This window comes from Stigmatopora nigra, unplaced genomic scaffold (assembly GCF_051989575.1).
Source record: "Stigmatopora nigra isolate UIUO_SnigA unplaced genomic scaffold, RoL_Snig_1.1 HiC_scaffold_41, whole genome shotgun sequence".
Lineage (NCBI taxonomy): Eukaryota > Metazoa > Chordata > Actinopteri > Syngnathiformes > Syngnathidae > Stigmatopora > Stigmatopora nigra.
The window spans coordinates 50,001-55,000 of NW_027551620.1; the positions used below are offsets into that span (position 1 = coordinate 50,001).

Below are 5,000 nucleotides of genomic sequence, written 5' to 3' on the forward strand. Positions count from 1 at the left end.
ATGGTGCCCGAGCCGCGCTCCTTACGCCATCGTCGCCAGCAACCCTCCCGGCCGAACCTGAGCCGGTCGCGGTGCACCGTGCGGGGGAAATGCGCCCGGCGGGCGACGCCTACTTGACCGGGGGCGATGGTCCGCCTCGACGGAAGGAGCGGACGAACCCGGGGGAACGCCCGAACCAAAACCGCCGGGAAGATCCACCGCGAGGACCGCCGGACTACGTCGTACACCTGGCCACCGCCGGGTTGAATCCCCCACACGGACTGCGTGGTCCCCATCCGTTTACCTCTCAGCGGTTTCACGCCCTGTTGAACTCTCTCTTCAAAGTTCTTTTCAACTTTCCCTTACGGTACTTGTTGACTATCGGTCTCGTGCCTGTATTTAGCCTTAGATGGAGTTTACCACCTGCTTTGGGCTGCATTCACAAACAACCCGACTCCGGAAAGGTACCATCTCGGGCGACCCGTGAACCGCTACCGGCCTCACACCGTCCACGGGATTGAGCCTCCATCAGAAGGACTCAGGCCCTTCGGGGCGCAAAGTGAGTGGTACCTTTCTTACGCCACATTTCCACTGCCTGCCAGGGGCAGCGGATTCAGCGCTGGGCTTTTCCCGCTTCGCTCGCCGCTACTAGGGGAATCCTAGTTAGTTTCTTTTCCTCCGCTTAGTAATATGCTTAAATTCAGCGGGTAGCCCCGTCTGATCTGAGGTCGGAACCATAAAAGCCGCGGTTCGATCGATTGAGATTCGGGGAGGAGATCCTTTTATTTCATTTTTTCGGTTATCGCCCTGCCGACGCGGGTGTCCGCGCACCACGCGCCGGCGCCTTCGGTCCGTGTTGTTTTTGCCTCGGATCCAGTCCATTTTGCGGAGGGACACTCACGGGTCGGTGGTTACTATCCAAATGACCGCCTCGTGACCGCGGACTGTGAGGTCTTTGTGGATCTCAACGACATGCCTCGCTCACATATGCATGTTCCCCGAAATCTCGCTCTCTCGACCACTTCTCTGTACGGGCATGGACGAGCCCCGTATCTGGCTTTACTTAGGGGGTCGGGGTGCGTGCTGGCATAACACTTTCCCCGATCTTGCATCCCCAGTCGCGGGCCACGCCGCGGAACGGTGCCGCCCCTCACCGCCGCGGTCGGGCCCGATTGAATGTCAGGCGACGCTCAGACAGACGTGGCCCCGGGAGGGACCCGGGGCCGCGAGTTGCGTTCAAAGTGTCGATGATCAATGTGTCCTGCAATTCACATTAATTCTCGCAGCTAGCTGCGTTCTTCATCGACGCACGAGCCGAGTGATCCACCGCTGAGAGTTGTCTACAGGTGCCTCCCGACATCTCCAGGCGGCCGCCCGGGTCAGCCCCCCGCTGCCCGGCCACCCATGTAGAGCAGTGATGCCCGGAGACACCTTTCAAGATCGCAACACCTGAGTTGGCAAAGCATCGGAAGGTCTATTGCTCCCAAGGCGGGCACGGTTTATCCACCCCTGATTTGGCTGAGTTAGGCGGTGGGGCCTAGGGTCGATCAAGAGCTCCCCCCATCCTAGGTTCATCCCGACTTGGGTAAAGTGGGGCCCAAGGGGTGAGCGTTGAGATGTCGCCGAAGGCCAGGTAATGGGACCGGTGATCCGGCGTAACTACTGTCCTCGGAGGAATGCGGTGACGTAGCACCGTGAGTCACCCGCGGCTCCTCAAGGAAGCGGCTCTGAGGCTTTTCCCACGGCTCCCGAACCCCAGAACACTCCGAGCGTAGCACAAGACCGGGCCGGGTGGCAACCCATATACCCCCGTTTTGTTGGCACGCGCCAGACGAGCAAAAGCGGAACCGGGTACCTTGTCCGTGGTGGTCGCCGTAATGGATCCGGGCTCGACCACCGTCCATCGAATCGATCTTCCCGAACCTTCATCGCATCAGAGACGGGCAACGTGCACCCCTTTACGTTGACTATAGCGGTTACAGTAAACTGTAACCATTCCGGCCTCGGCGGTGCGGGACCATTGTTTCTCGGGCCCCGACACGTCTATAAGTGCCATCTACATGAGCCTTCGAAAGTCCGGTCCGGGCGAGAGGGAGGGATTCGGCGCCCGACTACCCTAAGAGGCGGAACGCCGCTGCCGGAGACTAGCCCGGGGACGCACGCGCGGACTGCCATGCCCGTGCTCTTGCGCGTCAACCCAGAGAGAGAATCGACAGGGACGGATACCTCCGGGGCCGGCCCTAGGCCCAACCCCCTCTCGTTATGCCTCACGTCAATACGTGCGATCGCCCTGTACCTTGTCACGCGATCGATTCGGTTATTTGCCAACCTTCCTTCACTCCTTCCTTTCGTGGCAGGGAGACGTGCACAGTGCATCTACCGATAGCCGCAAGCAGCCCGGTGACACGACGAGAAAACTGTGGGAACGGCCGGCGGCACCTGCGTGCAACCGTAACAAACCGAGAAGAAGCACAGTTTCTCGTGACGGGGGTTTTTCGCAAAACAAAACAAAGAACTCCCGACACCTCCAGGCGATGACGTAACCCGTGAGTCACCCGCGGCTCCTCAAGGAAGCGGCTCTGAGGCTTTTCCCACGGGCCTGAACCACCCAGAGGCACCAAAGAGGTCGTAGAGATTGTGTACTCCATCCCCCTAGAATAGGCACTTATCTCACAAGCCCCGGCGATGCCAACCCGAACCAACAAGGAAAGTCAGGGCCCTTTTACGGCGCAACTTTTTGTGGCGCTCGATTTGTCAAGGCGGGGGTAAATCGAGTCTTTAAACCAGCGTACAACCACCAGAGGCCTTCATAGTGGCGTACAGGTACCGGGCACCTGACTCCCTTCTTATTACCGGAATAATCCCACACGGGAAGCTTTTTTGTCGCAGACTGTGGAGGGGTTCCCAACCTGGTCCCAACATGATCTGTTTTCATTTTCATTCACGCATCGGTTCTTTACGTGATTTCCAAGCATTTCATCTCGTAACACATGTCCACCATCATTAACACATGTCCGTTACCGTCACATCACATCTTGCCCTGTACTATCGGCTCTTTTCTGGCCCCTGTGGCTCCATATGTCCGGTGCTTCACCAAGTACCATGTCTCATTTTTGTTGTCCTCCAAGAATCGGCTTTGTCCCAAAGGCTATGGTATTTGGCATATCGTTATATTTCCTCCGGCAATGGCTCGGCTGGTGGTTAGGTTTCCATGTGTGCCCTCCGTCCACATGCGCCCTTTTTGGGAAAAAAACCGGACTATGGCAGGTCTTTAGTTCAGGTTTGTATCCCACCCCGTGGCTTAGGGATTCTCGTCAACCATCGGTGTCATTTGGCAAAATTTTAGAACTCTCCATATTCGTCAGTATTGTCCTCATTTCCATCGATGAACTCATGGTCATTTCGTTTCCATTTTGTCCTCTTTTTGTCCTCCACATGAACTCGAATGGTGAAATCGTTGCCTTTTTCCCTTGAACTCTTTTTTCTCGCCCGAACCGACACGAGGGTTTTCATGCTTGGGTCGACGGTGCAGATCCCCACCGGGCGGATGCAGATAAGGTGACGATGGTCAGTCCTGACGCGGAGGGGCCTTGGACGAGTGGGGTCTACCACCCGCAGTACCTTAGCCTCCGGCCAATCACCGGTCGCACGCACCAGTCCTCACCGTTATCCAGCTTCGAACGCACTCTCTTCTCTCGGCGTCTCGCCGACCCAGCTATCCCAAACCGACGCGCGGTTGTGTGGAACGTGAACGAGACGACCGCTGAACAAACTCAGCCGGGCGGATGCAGAGACAGTGACGATGGTCAGTCCTGACGCGGAGGGGCCTTGGACGAGTGGGGTCTACCACCCGCAGTACCTTAGCCTCCGGCCAATCACCGGTCGCACGCACCGTGTCCTCACCGTTATCCGTGACCTCGAATGAGTCAGACGCATCGCTCTTGTTGTCACGGCTCTCCAATTGGCCAGAGCGAGACGAAACGCGCTCGCGGGGGACCGTCCGGTTGCAGTGACAGCACGATGGTCAGCCCTGACGCGGAGGGGCCTTGGACGAGTGGGGTCTACCACCCGCAGTACCTTAGCCTCCGGCCAATCGCCGATCGCACGCGCCAGAAACCTCTCCGTTGTTCAGTCCACGAGCTCGCACGAGCCATCCCTCCACACGACTATACCCTGCCGACAGAAGACACGGGCGAGACGACCGCCACATTACATACTAGGCCGAGGCGGATGCAGATAAAGTGACGATGGTCAGTCCTGACGCGGAGGGGCCTTGGACGAGTGGGGTCTACCACCCGCAGTACCTTAGCCTCCGGCCAATCACCGGTCGCACGCACTATGTCCTCACCGTTATCCCGGCTTTCGTTATGCTGCGCACGTTCAGTTCCACTGCCCCCGTTGTCTTTAGCGTGACGTGGTCATACGTGCCAAGCCGCACCCACGCGACCGAGGCGGATGCAGATAAAGTACGATGGTCAGTCCTGACGCGGAGGGGCCTTGGACGAGTGGGGTCTACCACCCGCAGTACCTTAGCCTCCGGCCAATCACCGGTCGCACGCACTATGTCCTCACCGTTATCCCGGCTTTGCAAGCACTATACCCTGGCCCGTCTTGTCGCACTGCTCTTTAAGAGAGCGAGACGACCGCACGGACCGTGACCGTCCGGTTGCAGTGACAGCGACGATGGTCAGCCCTGACGCGGAGGGGCCTTGGACGAGTGGGGTCCACCACCCGCAGTACCTTAGCCTCCGGCCAATCGCCGATCGCACGCGCCAGAAACCTCTCCGTTGTTCGGTACACGGCTCGAACAGCCGCCCCTCACACTTTCACTATACCTCTTTGACCGAGAACGCCCACTCGCACGCACGAGCCCCGGAGCGGATGCAGTGACAGTGACGATGGTCAGCCCTGACGCGGAGGGGCCTTGGACGAGTGGGGTCCACCACCCGCAGTACCTTAGCCTCCGGTCAATCGCCGGTCGCACGCACCAGAAACCTCACCGTTATCGCCGGGAACACGGA

General features: G+C 58.7%; 2 non-coding genes across 2 annotated transcripts in view; both read right to left on the reverse strand.

The window, feature by feature from the left end:
- LOC144192999 (28S ribosomal RNA) overlaps window positions 1–710 on the reverse strand; it is a 4,793-nt gene extending 4,083 nt beyond the window's left edge. Inside the window, exon 1 of the ribosomal RNA XR_013325543.1 lies at window positions 1–710. This exon is cut by the window's left edge and continues 4,083 nt beyond it. This is a non-coding gene — a ribosomal RNA (28S ribosomal RNA).
- A 453-nt stretch (window positions 711–1,163) lies between these two features.
- On the reverse strand, window positions 1,164–1,317 carry LOC144192991 (5.8S ribosomal RNA). Its single transcript, XR_013325535.1, has one exon. It is a non-coding gene; the product is annotated as a 5.8S ribosomal RNA (ribosomal RNA).
- Between the last annotated feature and the right edge of the window lie 3,683 nt (window positions 1,318–5,000).